At 39.1% G+C, this 25,034-nt stretch overlaps 1 protein-coding gene across 4 annotated transcripts in view; it reads right to left on the bottom strand.

Annotated features, from left to right (window-relative positions):
- Positions 1–20,847, bottom strand: part of EPS8 (EGFR pathway substrate 8, signaling adaptor) — a 191,422-nt gene extending 170,575 nt beyond the window's left edge. Inside the window, exon 1 of one of the 4 annotated variants that reach the window (XM_067695779.1) lies at positions 20,711–20,847. The gene's annotated coding sequence lies outside the window, so the exon portion shown is untranslated. Of the gene's footprint in view, positions 1–11,193; positions 11,218–20,710 lie in introns of those variants that run through there. The other 3 variants (XM_067695780.1, XM_067695789.1, XM_067695785.1) reach the window with 3 other exon arrangements.
- Between the last annotated feature and the right edge of the window lie 4,187 nt (positions 20,848–25,034).

The raw sequence follows: 25,034 nt of genomic DNA on the forward strand, positions 1-25,034 counted from the left end.
AGAATTATTTGTACCAGTATTGAGAGCTAATTTCAAAACACAAAGAGGGAAAGAAACATATTTTGTATAATTTAATCATGACCTTAAATGAGATATCATAAGGAAGTGATCCCAAATTCCATCACTATTTTTTCCTTTCTTTTTTCCTCTAAACTTTTGGAAATGAATTAGAGAAAACATGCCTGTCATATACAAGTCCTTCAACTGACAAGGTAACACAAAACTTAAGGGTCATCCAATCATAACTTTCCTTTTGAATTCCAGGCAATAAGCCACTGAACACAAGAGTAAGCTTTGCCCAAAGGCCAAGTAAGGGTTGGAACAAGTACAGGGCTAGCACTCTGGGTGGACAAGCTTTGCTCTCTAGAGAGATGTGGATTCAGATCAACTCCCTGTCAAAACAAAGGAGCTCGACTTTTGGACATGAACCAAAGTGCAAGTCCGAGTCCCAGAAACCCACAATAGTACTTTGTCACCAGCAAGACCAAACTATCCCATGAAATCTGGCTGAGCAAGCTTTTGTCCTTAATGCTTTTTACCTTCTTGCTTTGATTTTAGAACATTTTACCACCAGTCTCTAACTCTTTTTTAATTTCAGCCAAGTCACTTTAGATGATCTGAAAAAGGAATCAATTTATCAGCACAGAGAGACTTTGGGAAATAGTTAGGATGCTGCAAAAACTATTCATACAACACAAACTTAAATAGCATAAACACAATTTAAGATCAGGAGAGCTAAAATGAGATAAACCAACTTAATCACTTTATCATATAGAAAACAGTATCTTCTTTTGGCAAGAGAAGTTCTTCTACCCCTGAATCAGCAAAGGAAAAAGAGAGATGAAAATACCTCTCTGGGGAAAAAAATAGATTGTTTAAGCACATGAGAAAGGCTAGAGAGAATATTATTCAAAAGGTTTTAGTAACAAGGGTAGGATATGTTTCTCAGGTTCCCAGATGGATTTTATGACTCTTGTTCCAATTACAAAACTAGAAAATTTTAGCCACTATAACTCAGCGCTACGGAGGATTAAATAAATTTCTGCAAACTCAACTGTGAACATAACACATTTATAATGTTTTGGGAAAATAATTTGAAGCATAAGACTTTTCTTCAATATTCAGTCAAAACCTTTATAGAGTCTCTACAATAAACCAGACCCTAACTTTGGCATCGGACAAGAAAGCTTTTTCAAAGTTACTACCCTTCAAAACTGTGTATGTATACACATAAATAAACAAATAACAGCTTCTCAAATCATAAATGATATATAACAGATCACCCTTCAATCCATTTCAGTTATGCAGCTTTTCCATGACTTTTCCAATGTGGCTACACATTTTGTGTGTGTGTGTGTGTGGTTCGCGGCCCTCTTACTGTGGTGGTCTCTCCCCTTGCAGAGCACAGGCTCTGGACACGCAGGCTCAGCGGCCATGGCTCACGGGCCCAGCCGCTCCGCAGCATGTGGGATCCTCCCAGACCGGGGCACGAACCCATGTTCCCTGCATCAGCAGGCAGACTCTCAACCACTGCGCCACCAGGGAAACCCACACATTTTGTTTTTGATGCCACAATTTACCTCTTTTTTGTAGTGTGTATCCATTAACAAATTATTGCAGCTATAGTTATTTTTAATACTTTTGTCCTTTAACCTTTATACTAGAGTTAACTGTTTAACACACTAGTATAATACAGTATTGAAGTATTCTGAATATGACTGTATAGTTATCTTTACCATTGTGTTTATATTGCCATATGTTTCATATGTTTCCTAATTAGGGTCCTTTCATTTTCAGCTTGAAGAACTTTCAGCCTTTTCCATCAAGCAGGTATAATGGGTGAATTCCCTCAGCTTTCGTTTGTCTGGGAAAGTCTTTATCTCTGTTTCTGAAGGACAACTTTACTACATAAAATACTCTTGGCTGGCAGTGTTTTCCTTTCACCCCTTTGAATATATCATCTCACTCTCTCCTGGCCTTCAAGGTTTCTGCTGAGAAACCCACTGATATAGCTTTATGGGGGTTCCCTCCTATCTAAGGAAGGTTTTTCTCTTGCTGCTTTTGAAATTCTCTTTGTCTTTGATTTTAAACAATTTTATTATAACGTGTACTGGAGTAAATCATTTGGAGTTGAAATCTGGGGGGAAATTATGAGCTTCATGAATTTAGATGCCCAATTTTCTCCCCATATTTGGTAAATTCTCAACCATTATTTCTTTAAATAAGCTTTCTGCCCCTTTCTCCCTCTCTTCTCCTTCTGGGACTTCAAGAGTATGTAGGTTGTTTCTCCTAATGGTATTCCATAGTTCACATAGGCTTTATTCACTATTTTTCATTCTTTTCTTTTTTGTACTCCTCCAAAGGGATAATTTGAAATAATCTGTCCTCTACTTCACAGATTCTTTCTTTTGCGTGATCCAGGCTGACACTGATGCCCTCTAATGCATTTCATTCATCATATTCTTCAGCTCCAGAATTTCTATTTGGTTCTTTTTCTAAAATCCCTGTCTCTCTGTTAAACTTCTCCTTTTGTTCACGTATCGATTTTTAAAAATTTCACTGAAACACTTTTCTGTGTTTTCTTGTAGGTCCCTGAGCTTCCTTAAAATAACTATTTTGAATTCTTTTACTGGGAAAAAATTGCAGATCTCCATTTGGCAGGAGGAGAGTGGGTCAGTTACTGGAAAATTATTGTATTCCTATGGTGGTGTCATTTTTTCCTTGATTTTTTTTCCTGTTCCTTGGAGTCTTGCATTGCTGTCTTTATATTTGAAGAAGCAGTCACCTCTTCAGTCTTACTGATTGGTTTCAGGAGAGAAAATCTTCTGGAGCCCTGTTAGGAATGCTGAGACTTGCTCAAATCTTCTTTTTTTTTAAACACTATTTTTTTTAACTTATTTTTAAATTTTATTTATTTATTTATTTATTTATTTAATGGCTGCAACAGGTCTTAGTTGTGGCATGCAGGATCTTCGTTGAGGCATGTGGGATCTTTTGTTGCGGCGTGCAGGCTTCTCTCTAGTTGCGGCGTGCAGGTTTTCTTTTCGTTACTTGTGGCATGCGGGTTCCAGGGTGCGTGGGCTCCAGAGCGCATGGACTCTGTTGTTTGTGGCATGCAGTCTCTCTAGTTGAGGCGCATGAGCTCAGTAGTTGTGGCACACGAGTTTAGTTGCCCCATGACATGTGGGATCTTAGTTCCCTGACCAGGGATTGAACCGGCATCCCCTGCATTGGAAGGTGGATTCTTTACCACTGGACCACCAGGGGACTCCCTCAAATCTTTTCTATGTATTCGACTGTTTCACACTTCTTATTCCCTTTTATGAGGGAATTCTTTTTTTTGTTTGTTTTGTTTTTTTTGCGGTACGCGGGCCTCTCACTGTTGTGGCCCCTCCCGCTGCGGAGCACAGGCTCCGGACGCGCAGGCTCAGCGGCCATGGCTCACGGGCCCAGCCGCTCCGCGGCATGTGGGATCTTCCCGGACCGGGCACGAACCCGTGTCCCCTGAATCAGCAGGCGGACTCTCAACCACTGCGCCACCAGGGAAGCCCTATGAGGGAATTCTTAAGACTGCAGGCCTTCCATGGATCCTGCAAACCCAAGTCAAGTGCTGACAGCCTCCCCTTTGCTTTCCCTAGGGCAGTACTGAACGCTCAAGTTTGTATGGTCTGTCCCAATTCTACAGTGAGGCTGGCTTTCCAGCCCTGTGCTGACTTCTATAAAAGTTCACTCTCGTTGCTTCAGGGGCACGCACAGGTAACTGGCCATAGGGTGGAGTACGGAGGTGTGTGTGGATGAGGCACGCAGAGCATTGTGGGCACTGGGCACTCACACACTCTCACTTTCCCCTGTGGAAGAAATCATGGGCCAAGAAGGTCCCTGCTGGCACTGCACTGTGCCACCTTCGGGGAGGGGGGATGCACGTAAAGTAAAACTGTTCCTGTTACCCTCTTCAATGCGTGCAACCTCGGACTTTTTTTTTCCCTCAAAATGGTATGCTGGAACTTCTCTGCTGGACTGCCAGACTTCCACAGGGGCACTACTGTCCATGGGTGATTGTCAAAATAGGCACTCTTTGTGGGGAGAAAACTCTCATTCCCCCACGTGATGACATCATTCTTCTGCAGCCCAAGGGACACTCAGCCACTGATGCTCTGCTCAGGCTCATAAACACTTCTTAGTCTGCAATGAGTTGGGCTCTTTTGCCTGATATAATATATATGTAAGCTTCACATTATTGTTTATATACGTTTCTAGAACCTCATCATCACCTTCTAATTTCTTTCTTCCTTTTTGCTCTGGGATTGGAAAAAAAGCTAAGCCAGTTTTTTCTAAGAGTTTAATAAAGAAGCTTTAAATACAGGTCAAGTACCATACCGGTGACTTAAGTAGACTGGTCTACGATTTACATCATTTTAGTAATTTTTAATGCCTCCTCACTCCATGATTTAGTTCCAGCCATGGAGGGCCACCTTATTACCATCTGTACCCCCAGTGCCTGGCACTATCTAGTTTAAAAAAAAAAAGACAGCTGATAAATATTTGGAATAAATGAATTTTCAGCTTCCTGACCAAATTCAAGAGAGCATCAGGCTTATGACAGTACAGTCATATGAAGGCGTAGGGTGCTTAGATTTCAGGACTAATTCTGCAATAAATTAGTTGTGTGACTTAGGACAAATCATTTGACATGTCATGGTTTCCCCTTCTTCATCAATAAAATGAGACAGCTGTACTACACAATCTCTAAATTTCTCATATATCTAATATTTCCATATTCTTTACCATCTACTTTGATTACTCACAGGCTACTTTTTCTTAACTAACTGATATTTCTTAAGTAACTAAGATACAAAATAAGTCACCTCCAGATAGCTGTTTTGGTTGGGTACTGATCTCTCACTGGCAAATACTATAGGTCTTCTTTTCGTTGAAAGGGAGATTAGGAAGGGTGCATAAGAAAGAAGCAGAAGGTTCAATATTAAAATTTTCCATACTGGTCTAATCCCAGCATTTTATCTATAAATTACAGGCTCTCCAGCCAGACATAACTTGAACGGTAAATTTCACAAGGGTAGAAGAATGGTCACAGCGACATGTCTTGGGCAGCTGGAGGACAACCTTGAGGCATCTATGGTGCAATAAGTGGACTAAGGACAAGAGAAAGGGAAATAGAATGATACTGTAAACAAACGGTCTTCCTCACAACTGCACGTCCAGAACGCGCTGGGAAAGAAAGCAGGTAAAATGGTCAAATAGAGAATAAATGAATCCTGCTCAGTTTTTCCATCACACTTTGTTTACATGTAGAAGAGAATCTCACTAACACCACAGAGCGTTTTATGCATTTATTCATTGAATATGTATTGAAACAAAAACTGAGTGCACACTGAGCATCCAGCATTGTGCTAAGGCACAAGAAAGACAAAGATTATCCCGACACATCCTCCACCTGTAACTGTTCAGACTGGCTGGAGAGAAAAGCAAGTAAATAAGCCATAAAACACAACATAATTACTACTTTAGAGTAAGTATAGGATACTACCCCGGCACAAAGAAAGGACTTTTTTTCTGGGAAAGTGATCTTTAGGCCAGATCTAAAATGATACAGACAAGCTGATGAGGATGACAGAGAGCGAACCCAGGCAGAGGAAACAGTGTGAGCAAAGCCATGGAAGAGTGAAGCTGAGTGTATTCCAGGAACTGCGATTGTGAGGGCATTCGTGGGGCTCAGCAATCAAAGAGGGAGGCCTAGAAGGAAAGCAGGAGCTGTGTCACAGGGCCTTCCTTCGTTGTGTGCTATACGAGGCGGACCTGGACTATGTAACGAACACATGGGGAAACAATGAGGAGTTTTAAACAACATAAAAATATGATCAGCTGTCAGGATAGGGAAGGAGGGCGTGCCCTGTCCCCCATTTTGTAATAGGAATCAACAGGCTTTGGTGACTGATCACTTAAAGGCGGCACAGAGTGATGGTTAAGGCAGAGTAAAGAGTCCAGAAAGGTTCACAGACCCCTGATGTTATCATCTGGGTAACAGTGGCTCCATTTAGAGAAACAGGAAAAGAACAGAAGGAAGCTGGGTTAGGAAAAAGGCAACAATGTATCTGGGGCTATGTGAAGGCCAAGGTGCCTGTGCAACATTCAGGTACAGCCAGAACTAAAGGGCCCGAGCTCAGGGGAACAGCAATCAGAGGAGATAAAGAATTGAGAGTCAATGTTCTAATTGAAACAATGTGAGTGACTGAAGTCACCTTGGAAGATAATGAAACATGAAATCAGATGAAGGCTGAGAAAAGAATCCCAGAAAATTCAGAAACTTCTCAACTTGTGAGTATCTAGATTATGAACAAAACCATGAACTGAGAACCAACAGATGATGGCTCTCCCTGCTACCAACAGACGATGCTAGAACTTACTTGAGAAGATTACCACTTTGGAACAACTTTTAGATACCTATTAAACTCCAAGGAGCTGAGCTTCTGAATTAACATCTAAGTGCAGATGGGTAACAAAGGAAAGCAGGAAAGAATAGCACCGTGGGAGCCAAAGGAAGAGAACATTCTTTGGGAAAAACCAAGACAAAACACTGATCATTGCAAACATATATTCATTCAGCAAATAGACAACCTACAGAGTACTAGAAACTCTAGGTGATAAAAAATTCAGTAGTGAACAAAACACAATCCATGACCTCTAACAGCTACAGCAAAACCAAGTATGATAAAAACTAAATGTTTTCCTTTTGGTTTGGCCTTTAGAAGATTACAAATAACCTAGAGACATGAGCTTAGGCACCAGACTAAAGTGGGCTGACTAATGTAGGAAAAGTGAGGAAGAGGAAACAACGGGTATAAGCTTCTTGTCAAGAATCTTAGCTGGGAACAAGACAGAAAGGCAGCAGCAAGAGGCCGTGAAGAGAATAGTTTCTAGCTACGCATAATACCACACCAAGAGACACATGCACTCCAAGAGCTTACTATATAAACACTCTGACTCAGACACATTCATATGAGAGAAGAACAACAGTTTAAACTGACTCCATAATACACTTTATAAGCTAGAGAGGCCTAAATTATTAAAATTACATTCCAATGTTATTAATTTTGATTATTAATGATTCTCTGACTACCATTTGGTCTAAGTTGAAAATTAGAAGGCAGTCAAGAGGTTAAAGACTTCAATCATCCCCAGAGGAAGAAGGAAAATGAATGAGGTACCTCAGTGCAGTTGGGGATTAAAGATAGGCATGGGACCAATTACCTGTTAATGGGAGATGCATGAAATATTTTAGAACTGGGTTTATGAGCCCCTTCAAGAAATGCTAGAGAGAGGTAAGAAAATGTTAGGAGTGGGAAGAGAGACAGGATATGGTAGAAGCAAATAAGTATTTCGGCACAAGTACTTGTCAAACAAAAACAGTGTGATTTAAATAAGTACAGCTGACCTAAATCTGCATCAGTTTTATCATTCCAGCAAATAATCTCCACACAAGATATTTCAACATAGCATACGACACGAACTATATACATGCTGCGAGAAAAGGAAGTTCCTATCCGTATCTAGTGAGCATATACAGAGGCAAGAGGGCAATTAGAAGTCAGTGTATAACCAAACAAAGCTGACTCACAGTGATATCTAAAATTCTCTTTTTTGCAGTAACAACTTAGAAAATGTATAACGAAGGCTGGAAATCTTATGTGATTTTAGTATCACATAACAAACTTCATGTATTCATAAATATTTGCCTAGTGAGAGAAAAACAGCCTCATTTTATTTGGATAGTTGAGGAACTGCTACCAGAAACGCACAAACTAATTTACGACAAAAGAAAAGCACAGAAATGATTCCACCACGTCTAACCGATACATTCACATTTTACCTTTTCCTTTAAGGAGAAGAGTTCAAAAATAACTTTTAGTGCGCCATCAATTAAAAAAAATAAATAAGCTCCTCTGGTAGTGATTTGTTTGGTAGTGATTTGTTAACATATAAGGAGGAATAGCCAAAATGAGGAAATAATGAATTAAGTTTCCTTTTAGAACAAAAGTGCTTCTATATTACAGATTTGGCAAAACCGCAGAAATGGATTTATATATCTACCCTTCCCTCCTTCTTTCCAACCCCCAACTTGTATACAAGCCAAGAGTTCTTTAAGCTAAGAGTATACAGCTATAACTCTCGAGTGAGGTAGACAGGGCTTGGAGAATCAGGTCACAAGGTTGCCACGGGGACTCTAATTATCTGTCTGGCAAGTTTGTATGACATCCTACTCCTTTCTGTGATCCTGTCATATACCACCCGGTAGGAAAGATAAGGGAAAGGTTAGCAGGGCTTTCTATAATAGCTACAAAAATATTTGATCCAAATCACTAAGAATGTGGGAAAACTCAGGTACTCTTATCCTTCTACAGTCAACGTAGTAATTGATGGTCTGGTAAATATTTATTCAGAACCTTCTTTGTGCACAGAAATTATTTTTTTAAAGGTCCAGTGTCAATCATGGCCCAACCCATACATGCTGACTTACAATTTAAAAACAATTCTTGATCCTGTTCCAAGCAAGCTCTTTGTAATGCAAATAAAGACGTTTTTTGAAATAGATAGTTATGAATCTTTCATTCATAGTTGCTAACGAGAAACACATGAGCCAAACACATTGTGGGGATCATTTCAGCGGTGTGTAATTTGAGAGGTGTGTTAGCAAGTACTGGGCTCCACTAGAGGAGGAGGAGTCCCCATCTTTCTTTCTTGCAAGTCAAATACAAAGGCAGTGTTGCTTCAGATGATGGTCTTAAAGTTACACACATTCCAAATTCACGATAACACATATTTCCCCATCTCTAAAGTTTACCACTTTACAACCAGCCTGAGGTCTTTAGTATGACTTCATTTTATGTATAATGCCTTCCTCATTCCTAAACATTTCCAAGAAAAAAAATACTGAGCAGTGTGTATAAACCTAATACAAACCATACTTGTCTGTTCTGATCTTAAGTTGACCTTAACAGTTGAAAATCTTTCAAAGGGAGTTCTGGCATACCATAATTTTTCCCACAGCTGTTTACAAATAACAAATGTTCCTTTGAGGGATGACTGTAAAATCATACGTAATTTGGAAATGGAGTTATTTTATAAATCCACAATATCAGGATGTGTTTAAAAATATAACACAAAATGTGAATATCTTCACTCTCTTAGAAATGAACAAGAGGGAAGGAAAAGGAAAGAGAAGAAGGATGGGAGGGAGGAAGAAGCCAGAAAGGTTATTCTTTATTTTCCACATTTTTGACCATTTACCTAGAATCTGATGCTTCTTTTAAGTTTTTTATGCTTCTTCTAATCTAGGTTTCTGACACTGTGGACTCAGTAAGGATAGCAACCTTGTCTGTCTTATTAATTACAGTAATTATTATTATTATTTAGTAATACAGGCACTTTTTAAATATTTCTTTATTGACAGATAACTTTCACTAAATGAAACAAAATTATTTTCTATTAAATAAAGCTGAATATGTCCAGAACTGTTTGATCAAGAAACTAGATTGGGTTGAATTAAGCCAATGTGCCTGCTAACGGTTTAGCCAAATCCTTAATCTCACTTAACTATCTCGTATATGCATACCACAAAAGGATCACTGGAGAAAACTGAAATGAATCAAACAAGATCTATCACCACAACAACTAACAAAACTCACCCTCACGTACAAAAGACCTTTCAGTATGTACTTCATTGTATTCAATATGCATTTTGTACACATGCACATTGTACACATCCCTCTTCCATAATTTTCCTTTCAAAGGACATTTTACCCCAGTATTATCCTTCCCAGTGATTGCTATAGCTGACAGCAGTAACAGAAACTTAGTAAGAGTAAGGGGGAAATAGGAAGCTAAGGTGATCACAGCTAGAAGCTTTTAAAAGTTCTTTCAGGGAAAAAAAAAAAATAATGAGTGTCTTTTGCCTTTAAAATTAAGTCAAGTTCTCAAATCAACTCCTTGCAAAATTCTACACACTCCCGTGCTCCTTTGGAAGGGAGAAAAACCCAGCAGGTTTAGATCAGCTACCTCATCTTAAAAGCTTCCCCGCAAGTTTATATCCGCTGTCTCAGGATCACAGAACTAAACCCACCTCTGTGGACAGCAAACATTTGTTACATTACACCTAATATCCAAAATCCAATGAATGTCCGCATTAGCCTAATAAAATCAGTGTTAGCCAGAAAGATCTGGCTGTTAAATCTTGCAAGAACAGGGACAGTTCAGAACCCAACTTTACTTTATTTTATGTTTATTTACTGAATAAATAGTTAACATCTACTTCTAACAAACAATACATTGTTCTTTACAGTATATATAATCAAAGTTCCCCATATGTAGTTCATGAACAGCACAGTGGTGGTAAAAACAGCCTATAGATTCTTGGGAAATTTTAGCGTTTCTACTTTTGTTACTGCCAAACTATTTCTATTATCTATCAGAATCTACCACCACTAGTTTTCCCGATCATTTTACTACTTAATCCACTAGTTTGGAATCTTTTAGGTTAATCATATAAATGCCTTTGAAAACTATAAATATAACACAATATATAATCGGTGGCCACTGGGCTAAATTATACCATATTCTCAGGCCTTCTACCCTGTAGTACAGTGATAGCTCACAAAAATCATACTTCAAATATTCCAACTGCCTGGGAAAGAGAGAAAGTGGAAAGAACTCTAGGTAACAGATATAGGTAAGGTGTGGGAGGGGAGGCTTTGTCACCAGAGATCCAACCCGTGCCCCCTGGAGTGGAAGGGAGCAGTCTTAACCACGGGCCACCAGGGAAGTCCCAAGATGAGGAAACGTTTATTCCTATTTGAAGACCCTTTAGAAGACCATGGACTATTCCATAAAAATTTTTTTTTATATTATACAAATTTACTTGACAAATATTTGAATTCAAATTCTAAAATTCCCTACAGTGTTAAGGGGCTCCTACAAAACAAAATGTTAAAAAAAAAAAAAAGTCACTAGCATATATTCTAATATACACACAAAACTATGGTGGATCATTTCTAATTTGTACGAAAACTGAATGGTGTTAAGATGCATTCCAGCTGAAGTCAGTCACTGTGAATGTATTTAGTCTGGACAAGATTTCATTATCTTCATAATGAGACTTTACTTTCAAAATAATTTACTTACTACCCAAGTAAGATGAAGGTGATGAGGGCTTCAATCACTCCTTTGTTTCAAACTCTCCAGCAGCCTAAACTTAACCTTCAATGTCATAACCACCATGAATGTCTCCTTTATTCAGATTTCACTCTCCACGGCTGAGATCTCACCAGGCAGTGAGACAGAGTTCAAATTGTAACTGGAAAGATAGCAAAGTTATGAAAGATACATTTTTCAGCTAACGTCATTTGGGCGCTGAAAAGGGGTCTAACACTGGGGCTGGAGGATGGGGTAAAGCAGGAAGGAGGGAAGCAGGATGGAGAAGGGGTGTCAAGGGAAAACCCACATGGTCATTTATCTGCTTCAAGATTTTTATAAGACTATTTCCTTCATGAGACCATAGAAAATCTTGAGGATTAAGGTGAAAAACGTGAAATACGGTGAAGTGCATAGATGTTTTAATAAATGGTGCTGAAACTTTTATTTCAGTCATTTGCGTAAGAAATATATGAAAATGTAAAATAACAGAAAAAGAAGAAATGGTACTTTAAACCCTTAATTTCTCCTATAATTCTATAAAGATAGCAAATATACTAATTATATTTGTATATAATTGATATATAATTGATATAATTTGTATATAATAGAGGACTAATTATTCCTGAATTTAAATGAAGTTATAAATGTTTTTTATAGTGTTCTTTACACATTATTGTTCAGGGTTGACTCTCATGGATCATTCACTTAAAAACAGAAGAGATAAGACTTTAAGCAAATCTGTGAATTCATGCACATTAAAATCTTTAGAGGGTTATTTTCCTCAATAATTAAAAAAAACCCTCTTTAATACACATCCTTCAGGCATACATATTAATTCCACACCTTTACATGCATGAGTATCATGTGAATAATGCTACAAGATTTGGCCTAATGACTAGATTTTTATCACAGAAAGGATTCCATTGCTTTTAAATTATTCAGAGTCTAACAAGGCCCCACAAAAGAGCTAAATAAAAGAACTACCAACAAAATTAATGTTCTCTCTTGACTAAAAGGATCATGAGATGTAAAAAATATATAACCTAGCCACAGTACACAAACTCAACGGACTTTACATCAGAAGTTCTGATAGTGTAGATAAATACACTAAAATAATAAGACAAATCAACCTAAAGACAGGGTTTCTAAATTAATATCTCTGAATTAAAAAGTAATAATTCTAAATCCCAATACACAGTTGTTCATAAAACAGTAAAAGTTCTTAAAACACACTGGAAAGAGAAACTGGAGATTACACATACACACACACACAAACAAGATTAGCACGCTTATTTGGGGGAAAAAAATCTACACAGCTACAATAATGTTCTGTTTTCTTCCACATATGAAAGTTAAATGTATCTTCTTTCTCTTTCATCACAAGTATATCCTTCTTAAAATTTAAAAAACAACATACTTAAAACATACTTAAAAAATCAACATACTTAAAATCAACATACTTATTATATGTTCATGTCTAAGATTACCATTAACTTCAAATGTCAAAATTATTGTAGAAAATTAAATTGTGTTCAATGTCATCTCAAAAGTGACAAATTTCATCCATATTTCTCTTTATGGATTTGTTTTGCTGCTTATACTTTTTTAAACATTTATTTTCTAATGAAAAATATTAGAAACAATTGCAATATTACAAAACATTATAAATATTAGAATCCACAGAAAAAAATTACAGTGTTTAATGATCACAAACGTTATATTTCAGACACTGGAAACATTCTATTGTTGCATTAAACCAATAAATATATCAATAATATGCATGTATTTCTAGGATAAGGAATAATATTCTAATGGTGATAGAGAAGTAATACTCTAATGGTGCTAATAAAGGATCTTCTAAATAAAATGAAATTCATATCAATAGTCTTCAATAGAGGACTTTGAAAATATCTTTTTCCCTCTACTTAAATATAAACTTCTATTGATCTTTTTTCCCCCTTTTTTTCTCCTTATATTAAAAACACAATTTTCAACTACAAAACTCTGACCTCTTATCAAGCACATAATTCATTCACTTAACAGATTATTTTAGAACGTTCCTAAGTATTATGTTTCAGGTTCTGTTGAGAAACTGTTCATGGTTCTTAGAATTCTGGATTGGCTCAAATAGGACTAGATCCCACCTTTGTGGGATATTAGATTCTTATGTTTCCATGCTACTAAATATAAGAATAGTTCAATAAACCATGATGGAAAAGTATACATGCATATATATATATACACACACACACACACACACACACACACACACACACACATATATGTATATATAACTGAATCACTTTGCTGTACAGAGAAACTAACACAACATTGTAAATCAACTATACTTCAATTTAAAAAAAATTAAATTTTTTTAAAAATATGGTTTGAGAGAGGACCTCTGATTTCACCCAAACACACAAGTGCTCTTTCTTAATAAAATCACTTGAGTGCCACAGGACTGAAAAAGAACACAAGAATTTACTTGCTACATAAAGGACTACATTCAGAAAGTCACATGATTAGTAGAAGGGATTCGTGCAATTCTTCAAACAGGTTTGGTACCTTTATTCTCTCCTACTCCAGTGTAATGACTATTGTATTGTTACTTACAAAAATGAAAAATAACTGCTTATTCAGTTCTTTCTAATAATCCTGGAGGCTCCGTCTGTGAAAACACGCAGAATTCCCCACCACTCTCATCATGCCCACCCATTCTGCATACTTCACATTTATTTATCTTTCTGCGTGGAATGCCCTGGAGTCCCACCTCATACTCTCATTCTTATCCTCAAAAATTTATCCTATAAAAGTCAAGGGTCAGGGCTTCCCTGGTGGCTCAGTGGTTGAGAATCCGCTTGCCAATGCAGGGGACGCTGGTTTGATCCCTGGTCCGGGAAGATCCCACATGCCGCGGAGCAACTAAGCCCGTGCACCACAACTACTGAGCCTGCGAGCCACAACTACTGAAGCCCGCGTGCCTGGAGCCCGTGCTCCGCAACAAGAGAAGCCACCGCAATGAGAAGCCCACGCACCACAACGAAGAGTAGCCCCCGCTCACCGCAACTAGAGAAAGCCCGCGTGCAGCAACAAAGACCCAACACAGCCAAAAGTAAATACATAAATAAATTTATTTTAAAAATAGTCAAGGGTCACATCCCCAGTAAAGACTTTTCTGACTCCCTCAACCACCGTGAGCCTCTCCCTTCTCCTATGCACTGAGATATAAAGATAAACATGAACATTTTTTTCTCTTTTTCACTTAACCTACTCCCAAAAACTGTGTCAAGTAGGTACTGCTACTGTTTCCACTCCTTAGATAAGAAAACTAAGGCAGAGAAGGTCTCTCTGATTGCAAAGTCCATTGCTTATTTGTTTGTTTAATACATACTCCATTTAGCTACACACTGTACTGAAATGGTTCTCTGGTTGCCTCCATTCTCTGGGTTCCCTGATCACAGAAAGCAGAGACCCTGTCTTATTCGCCTCTGTGTTTCCAGTGTCTGGCACAGAACAGATACTCAACAAATGCTCAATAAATGATGAATGAATGAATAAATGAAATGTAATTACGTTCAACTTACTGTGTGAAGAAAAATTCATCCCCTTCTAAACATTCTAAACGAACTTCTGTAAAAAGTATATTTAGTGCTGATTTCATCCAGCAAACAGTTTGTGAGTGCATAGCACATGTGATGTGCTGTGCTTAAAGATCATTGAGACTCAATTCCCTGCCCTCAAGAAACTTATAATTCAGAGAGGCAAAGGGATAAACAACTAGCTAATGCTACCATTGCTTGTTCTATTTTTCCTAATCCTCCACAACTTCCTCTCTTTAAAGGCACTCCGTTCTTTATAAACATGTTCCAATACCTCATACCTCTGGGTCAGTGGGATGTAGATCAGTCAACAGAAAAAAAAAGTTAAAAGAATCTCCATGGATCTCAAAAACACAATCTTCTGAGCCATTCTCGATTAGATCAGTAGTCATTTAAGTAGTGTACAGCGTTAAAGAAAAGAATAAAATCAAAGACATATTAATACTATCTTAGCACTTTTTCATTTACTAGAGATAGCATAGCAAAGTGAAAAGAACATGGGTTTTGGAGTCAGAAAGATCAGGATTTCCATCCCAACTCTGTCCTTCTCTCCCCATGTGGACCATGGACAAGTCATTTTATCTTTCTGAGCCTATTTCTTACCTGTAATATGGAAATAAGGGGATCTGCCTTAAAGAGCTCTTGTAAGAGTTAAAAGAGATAATGTATGTAATGCCTCCCATACCAAAGATGCTAGTTTTTTTGTTGTTTTTTGGGGTTTTTTTTTTTTGCGGTACGCGGGCCTCTCACTGTTGTGGCCTCTCCCGCTACGGAGCACAGGCTCCGGACGCGCATGCTCAGCGGCCATGGCTCACGGGCTCAGCGGCCATGGCTCACGGACCCAGTCGCTCCGCGGCATGTGTGATCTTCCCGGACCGGGGTACGAAGCCGTGTCCCCTGCAACGGGGACCACTGCACCACCAGGGAAGCCCCAAAGATGCTAGTTTTATGATGTCTGATCTCTCTAGATGCTTCCTGAAGGGTATTGGTTCTAATTGTAATTCAACAATACTTCTGGCCCTAATATCAACACCACAAAGTGTTGACCAAAAGAAAGGTACTTGAAAAAAGGCCACTTGATAAAAGGCAAGAGGAGTGGTATGGGATAAGATTCAAAACCAGTTAAGTCTCAAGTTTCTATATGGTGTGTATATCATCTGCCTCTTCTTGGCACACACCCTGCAAATCTCTTATTTCAGATCTTTTTTGTGAAAAATAAAGCTTTATTAATTATTTCTACGATTAGATCTGAAATAACTGACATATGTTACTCTGTATTAACAATTCTATTTTCCACAAAGGAGAATCTCTGATTTAGTGAGGAAGAAGGAAATGAATTATATACGATGTCCAGGAATCAATCTCAGCATATAGTCTATGCAGTATTACATTTTGGTTTCCAAATCATTTCTCAACTGTTTCTTTTAAGCAATTTCACAAAACATGTAAAAAAATCAAATGAAAACACTTTCCTTTCCATCCTAAACCTAATATATAATCTACTTGACTTAAAAATCACATTAATTTGCTACCAGTACAACTCAAAGTCCATGGACAAAAAAGTGAATCTAGACACTTAACCTTTTCACAAAAAGTGAAAAGTGTCTTTTTATACATTTTTCACAAAAAATAACTCAAATGGGTCACAGATATAAATGTAAAACTAAAAAACTTCTAGGGGCAGGAAAGCAGGATAAAATCTAGGTGGTCTAGAGTCTGAAAATGAGTTTTTAAATACAGCACCAAAAGCTTATCCATGAAATTGATAAGTTGGCCTTTATTAAAATTAAAAACATTTGCTGTGTAAAGACACTGTTAAGAAAACAAAAAGACAAGCCAGACTGGAAAAATATATTTGCAAAACAAATATCTGATAAAGTGCTTGTACCAAAAATATATAAAGAATTCTCAAAACTCAAAAATAGGAAAACAAACAACCCTATTAAAAATGGGCAAAAGTTCAGAACAGACATCTCACCAAAGAAATGGAAAATAGCATATGAAAAGATGATTAACATTAAATGTCATGGAAAAGGCAAATTAAAGCAATGAGATATTACTGTATACTTATTAGAATGGATAAAATAAAAAAACTGACAATACCAAATGTTGGCAAGGATGAGGAGCAACAGGAGCTTGCATTCACTGTTGGTGGGAATGCAAAATGGTACAACCACTCTGGAAAACAGATTGGCAATATGTTACAAAGCCAACCAGAATCTTACCATATGATCCAGCAATCATGTTCCTAGGTATTTACCCAACTGATCTGGAAACTTATGTCCATATAAAAATTTACCCATGAATTTTCATTGCAGCTTTACTCATAGTGGCCAAAAACCAAAGGCAAGTAAGATATCCTTCAACAGATGAATAGATACACAAACTGTGATACATCCATACAATGCAATATTATTGCATGATAAAAAGAAATGAGCTATCAAACTACAAGAAAACATGAATGAACCTTCAATGCACATTACTAAGTGAAAGAAGTCAGAGAAGGCTATATGATTCTAATTATATGATGTCCAGAAAAGGCAAAACTATAGAGACTGTAAAAAATATCAGGGGTTGCCGGGGGAAGGGGGTTAAGGGAGTGATATGTGAAACACAGAAGATTTAATAATCTGTTGAAATTATTCTGTATGATAATAGATATATGAAATTGCTCATTTGTCAAAACTCACAGAACGTCACAGGACAAAGAGTGAAACAATATACACAAATTTTTTAAAAATCATGTAGAACGTCTGGGGATCCCAAAATAGAATGTAGATTGTGACAAAAGTATCTACCTGTATCATACATGTGTGCAACAACCTCATGAACGGAATAGGAGGAAAAGGAATGGAATCTGTAAGACTAATTGGAATCTATAAAATCTAAAAATCTATATAATCTAAAAATCTATAAAATGTACTACACATAAGCAATGTACTCTAGTTGATAAAGCTGTTCCCCCTCTTTGTGAAGGGAGCACAGGTTAACAATTTTGATACCACTATACACATATAATGGGTTTGAACAATTAAGTAAATGGACGGCAGGTGGTGGAAGCCAGGTTTCTTCTCCCTATTAGAATGAGTTTACAGATAAGCAAGGGGAGGAATCCAGGATGATATAGGTGGTAATGGATTAGGTAGAGTAAGAGACAACCGTATGAACTCATATTTACCTTAAAATAGATACACATGGTTACAAAGAGAAACATGTACCCCTGTAAGAGTACATACAGGGGTTTGTATACACACATATGTATTTCCTGCTGTCAGAGGAGAGGGCCTAGAAGTAATGACACCTCAGTAGCAACAAGAATACCTAGAACCCAGATCTTTCTTGGCTTCCAACACCATTTCCCAAGAAGATGAACCAGATTCTTTCTGGCTGACTCTAGGGCTGGGGCAGGAAATGGAAATATACAAGATAATCCTGGAGCATCTTTTAATGCTAGAAAGTAAGGAAGTGATCTTTTAAAAAACTTACATTAATGGGGATATGTCAAAGGAGGACAGGAACCAACTGAAAGAGCTCCCAATGGCCAAAGCTGAAACAATTTGAGGAACAAAATAAAGTAGTATTGGATTATAACCCAAAGTATAAATATATATCCAGGAGGCCAGACCAATATAAGCAAATGATTGAGTAAATTAATAAATAGGGAAAAAAGACAAATCTGCCATTCAAAAGAATTCCCCAAAACTTATATAAACACTCCACCCTCAAGGAGGAGAAGCATAACTCTCCACTCCTTAAGTATGGGCTGCTCACAGTGACTTCCTTCTAAGAAAAAGCATTAAAAGAAAGAAAAAGAGTAAGTTTTCAGTGCAGAAAACTAATACTACTGCAGCCAGGTGATCAAGATAAATATCAACAGTGATAAATCATGTTGCATAGTATGGACCCTTTATATTATGTGATAAAAGTAGCACTTTACCTCTGTGATCTTCCCCTCAAAAACCCAAAACCTCAGTCTGAGGAGGAGAACAATATTAGTGGAATGCCTATAGAGGACATTCAATAAAACATCTGACCAATACTCCTCAAAACTGTGAACAGCAACCAAAACAGGCAAAGTCTAGCAAACTAAAAAGTATCAGCAAAGATGATTCAAAGATGAAAACAAAATGAAATCTTTACATCTGATCAGAAGCAAGCAAAGTGGTCAAAATTCAGCATTAGATTCCCAATAGGGAACAAATAAGAATAAACCATTTTGAGAATCTTCACTCTGAATACAACTTAAAGTATTCCCCTGGTATTAATAAAAGGCTGAAAATTACTATATAATGATAGTCAATGACACTGGAAAGTGAGAGAAAAAAAAAGATTACAAAGAGAATGTATCAAATATTGTGAACAGTGGTTATCTCACAACAGTGGAATTAAAAGCAAGTTAACTCTTCTTTTTTTCTGCTGTGAAGAGAATGACTTGGGGAATTTTTAAAAGTATTAATCTCTGAATTCTGCACTAAAGGCATTCTATAAAATGTTATTACATTTGTAATACATTCTACCCTATCCTTTACGTGGCAAGTCTATAAAGTGGGTTATTTTTCAAATTGGTAATTAAAAATGTGAACCCATGATGAAAAATTTTCCACACCAGCAACTTAAGAAAGAACTATAGTAATATGTCCAGAAAACTCCAATTCCTAGAAAATCGATACTAGGTGAGAAAGGATGATTGACTTTAATTTTCAATGACCACATGATCTAAATTACTAGTTCACACTTTCCAAAACCCAAGTCGCTGTAGAAGAATAATATCCTTTCAATTGAAATAAATTAGAAGCAATACACAACACAGTTACTTTGATATATGTATATAAAGAAGCTTTCTGGGAATCCTAATTCTTCTATCTCCCAAAAAATAAAGCCAAAATCAAACTAGTCACATGCCTCTGAAACCAAGTTTTATCTGAACTCTTAAGACATTATCTATTCCTCTTATTAACTGAGGCGAGAACTGAAACCTTAAAAATTAAAGCTAGAATACATGTCATTGAAATATGTTTTGTAAAGGTGGATTCCAATTCCTAATGCTCTACCGCTCTTGACGTCTATGGATTTCAATTCCTAATACCTAATACAGCATCCTACCCCCAAAGAGAGCCCAGCGATGCAACGGGTACTACGGGGAAAGAAGGATTTGAGAAACAGTGCAAAGGAAGGGAACAATCCGTGCCAAGATTCTGCATACAGGTAGTCCTTGAAAGGAAAGTAGAAAGTGAGAGCATAGGAGGGGCGGGCAGGGTCTTGGAAATCCACTCCCAAGGCATTCAGTGACAAAGACACCAGAAGGGCTGTCTCCCCAAAAGTAAAATGGTGAGTGAGAGGAGTGGAGCCCGCTACGAAAGGAAAGTCACCAGGAATTAAGAGGGACAACTATGCACAAACAACAAGCTCTCTCGAAATTTGAGGGGGTATACGATGGTGGGACCTTAGTGCAAAGTGTCAATTGGAAAAGACCCCCCCCATTTGGGGGTGGGGAGGGTAGCTCTCGAAACCCCAAGTCTAAGACAAGCCGGGAGAAGAATACTCGTTATGGAGTCTCCCCACCGACCAGAGAAGCGCAGGTGTATCTGCGGAAGCTCAGGTTACCGGGAAATATGACAAGGACGGTGTGCATCTTCTCTGCCCACCGTGCAGGAGCCCCGGGCGCGGCGGGCGACCGAGGGTCGGCACCGGCTCCGAGCGCCCCGGGACCCGCCCGCGAACGCACTTCGGCGGCAGCGCCCTCGCACACCTGGCTCCCGACACCAGTTGAAAGCAGTCAAAGTGAATGAAGACGAACGCGGCGCCTGGCACCACTCCATCCCGACACACAAAGGCAGATTTTGAAAATCGAGGGAGAGTCCAAGCCGCCGGACCCCAGCGGGCGCCTTTCGCCAAGGGGCTCTTACCTCGGATCTGCCCTCGGGGCCGCGGCTTCCCCGGAGGCGCCTCGAACCCAAACCCGGCGGGAGGCGGCCGGGAGAAAGCCCCCGAGCCGGACCGCGCCCTCCCAATCCTCCGCGAGCCGCCCAGCCGCCGCCTGCGTCCGGCCGAGGAGACGCGGTCTCCGGGGCGAGCTCAGCGCCGACCTCGCGCCCGGCTAGAACGCCTGGCCCGCCGCCGCCGCCGCCGCCGCCGGGGAACTCTGGAGCTGCCCGCCAGCTCACCCGCTCGCCCAAGCCGGCCGCGCGCCGCGCATGCCCAGTACATCTCGGGGAGCGAGCCCGCGAGCGCGCGCCGCGCGGCCGGGAGCCGCTCCGCTCTCCGGGTCTTGGCGGCAGCCGAAGCGCGGAGCATCTGGTCGACCGCAGCGCTGGAGGAGAACTGGCCAGCGGGGCCGGGTGGGCGAGAGACGGAAGGTAGGAGAGAGGGCAAGGCAACGCGCCGAGCTATCAAGGCCGCGATCGAAGTCGGACCGAAGTTCTGAGCCGCCGACGGGTTTTCAGAAGTGCCCTAGCAGGACCCACTAGCAGCTGGGAGGCGTGAGAAGGAGTACAGAGCGAGGATAGGTTTGCCCCGGGCAAGAGTGGATGCTCCTGGCGGAGGGAGCGCGCCAGTTACAGCGCCCCGGGTCTTAGTGTGCAATTCGTGGCCACTAACCTGCGGGCAGTAAACCTGCAGCACCCAAAGACCCTCCAGCCTTGGTCTTCCTGCTGGGACCCTCCCACCTATTTTTCCCCTTTTGTCGCTTCCTTTTTTTTTTTTTTTTTTTTTAAATCTCCTCAACTCATGCCTTAAACTGGTGGCACCCAAGGGCCTCCACTCGGTCCCGGGGAGTCTCCAAACTACCGGTCCTTACCTGCAAGCAGCAAGCCCAGACCTGCCTCGCCCGCATCGCACGACTGCCTTGGATCCTATTTTTCTCGCAGCTCTTAGCAAGAGCCTGATGTGGTTTGAAGTAGTGGAGGCTTCTTTCACATAATGCCTCTCGTGACCTAACCAACCTTTATAATCTTCTTCTCCCCCCAGTAGCCCCCGGCGCCACTAAGTGAGAAGTCCTTCCATCTGTAACATTGCATTTGCTTCTTCTTGAAACTCCAGCTTTGTCATAGCTATGACCCCCTCCTTTCTAACTTCTTTAAGGTCACTTGACTCTCAGAAGTCAATGAAAGTCTATAAAATAAACTTGGTTAAAGTAGATTGGACCTGCTTGTTTTGTGAAGCATGGGAGAAGCACAGTCAGGGGAAAGAGAGATTTCAAATCAAGATGGGAAATAAAACCATTATCCTAAAAGTTGGAACAGACCTTAGTCTGCTATCTTAAGTAGAAATCCTCTCTCCAGTGTTTCCACTACACCATCAACCACTTAAACTTTTCCATTGTTGGAAATCTCTATTTTTATCAATATTATGTATAATTATTTTTCATTGAGTACCTATGCCAGGAACTAAGCCATTTTTATATTATTATTTCTAATCCTTAAAATGAGATGAGCCTTGTTATACCTATTTAGCAGGAAAATGAAGCTCAGATGTTTCATTCCTTTTGCCAAAGCCAATGCTGATGCCAGAATTAAAATCCAGGGTTGCTTAACTCTAAAGTCTGTGTCATTTGATTTGTGAACATCAAATCAACTTCCCTTAACCACTGGTTAACCCTTAACCCTTAACCACTTCCCCAGACCACTGGTGCTGGTTCTGCCCCAAAGAGCCACACAAAATTAATCTCATTTCTTATAGACATTGCAAGCCTTGAAATATTTGAACCAACTATTAAGTAACTACCAGATCTTCTCATATTTTCCTCTTCTTCAAAATCTCTAGAACCTTTCATTGTTCTTCAAATGCAATGGTGAGCCCTCATAACCACATTCCATACCCTGCTTTGAATGTGCTTTGATTTTTCACTTTTCTCCTTGAACTGTACACTCAGAAGAGAACACAACATTCAAATACAGTGGGCTGAGAACCGAGTCACACAGGGATCAGCCACTTTGATCCAAGCATACCCTGACAATAATGCATTCCGAACTTGCATTAGGATTTTTAGCAAGCATATTACAGAGAGTCAGATCAAATATCCAAGTCAATTTCACAGACTACAATTAAACCATATGTTTCACCTTACATAGTCTGTACTTCCATAATTTAATACTTAAACCTAATTTTTACCTTTAAACCATATTAAATTTCATCTTGTTTGTTTTAGGACATAATTTCAGATTTTAAAATATTATTAGCGATCACTTTAAATTTATAACATCTGTAAATTTAATGAACATGCCTTCTTTGTTTCCACCTAAGTCTAATAAAAAAAAAAAAAAAGAACAGTTACATAAAACAGGCTTACAAAAGAGCCTTGCAGCCCACCACCAAAACTGAGCTCTGAGATAATAATCATTTATGAACCAATACTTTTCAAGATCAAGCACTTTAGTTCATGCAACAATGCTATAACCAAGAAGGATTTCATAAAAGGTTTTCTACATGCTCTGCTGAAATGAAAAGTCACTGTCTCTAGCACTCCTAAATCTACAAGTTCAAGTAACTCTTAAAAAAAAATAAACAGGACCTTTTGAAATATGAACCAGTTTTGGTATCAATGATCTCCATTACTTTTCTAAGTGTTTAGAACCAAAGTTAATCTTTTTACACTTTTGCTGAGAACTGATGTCCAACTCCCGTGTTTATTGTGCTGCCTTATACAAGTTTTTCCCTCTTGAAGGTTTCATTTGCTAATGTTGGTATGGGAGATGAAAATGAGGTAGAACAGAATGAAGGTAGACACATGGAGTGAATGGGGTCTCCCCAATACAAAGTACACTAGCAAAACTTGAGAAACAAGTAAAATCTATAGCTGGGTGTAAAGGCTAGATACAGAAAATATGAAGAAATGATGATGGCTAAATGTAACCTGAAGACCGAGAACTATATGTAAACTTCCCAAGAATCAAATGTACTTTTCACACACCCTCTCTACTCCAATCCCTCAGTATGATGTGCGAGTATCATTTAGGGACTGCTGTGTTTATCTTTGTAGGCAGTCTTAAAGCCAAGTAATGCAAAATGTACCTATGGATAAGTTAGATAATGTTTACTGTAGTTGAGAATATTACTATTTTTATGATCTAATCTAAATATTTTAAGCATATCTTGAAGTTGAGATATGCTTAATTTCCTTTTGGCCACAGCTGACATTCTTATTTAGCCTTGCTGAAGAAACAGGCCAAACTGCTGGATTATTATTTTTGCTCCCACTTTAGAAACTGCTTGAGCTTGCGTCTTATCCGTTTTTTTTCTTTTTTTGCTTCCTATCTTGTAATTGATATCTATATTTCTTGTTTGTTATGGTTCTTTACATCTATTTGGGTGTGGCAAATTCACTTTTGCTTATTCTTTGAATGTGAAAATGCTTTATTTGTTATATACCATATAAGTAGACGTGTGAAAATTTTGAAGCATGAAGGGAAGTGAAATATTTTTAACAAAGAGTCTTTCCAAGTGTAACCCCTACTTATCTACAAGGAACTTTATTAGTCAAAAACAAGTAAATGACAACACCCCTCTGTCAGAAATGGGTAGATCCAGTAGGTAGAAAATCAGTAAGGACATCGTTGAAATCAGCAGAATACACATTCTTCTCAAGCTCATGTGGAATATTCACGAGGATAAAATCACATTTTGGGGGCTTCCCTGGTGGCACAGTGGTTAAGAATCCGCCTGCCAATGCAGGGCACACGGTTTGAGCCCTGGTCCAGGAAGATCCCACATGCCGCAGAACAACTAAGCCCGTGCGCCACAACTACTGAGCCTGTGCTCTAGAGCCCGCGAGCCACAACTACTGAGCCCACGTACCTAGAGCCCGTGCTCCGCAACAAGAGAAGCCACCGCGATGAGAAGCCCATGCACCGCACCGCACCGCACTGAAAAGTAGCCCCCGCTCACTGCAACTAGAGAAAGCCCGCGCACAGCAACCAAGACCCAATGCAGCCAAAAATAAATAAATAAATAAATATATATATTTTAAAGAGTTATGGAAGATAGAATGTGAAGATGTAACATTTATCTAATCAGAGTCCCAGAATGAGACACCAAAAAGAATAGGTTAGAGGCTAGAGGTGAAGAGACTGTTAGATTACTAACAGTCTACTCTCTTAGATTAGATATAGGTTATAGTATATAGCTGACAGTGTTTCAAGATTAATATAAGACATGAATCCACCAAGAGAGGAAGTACTGGCATATACACGTATCAAGTAGAATACCTAAAAAGAAAACCAGAAAGAGAAAGAA

Source organism: Pseudorca crassidens, chromosome 11, assembly GCF_039906515.1.
Source record: "Pseudorca crassidens isolate mPseCra1 chromosome 11, mPseCra1.hap1, whole genome shotgun sequence".
NCBI classification, from domain to species: Eukaryota; Metazoa; Chordata; class Mammalia; order Artiodactyla; family Delphinidae; genus Pseudorca; species Pseudorca crassidens.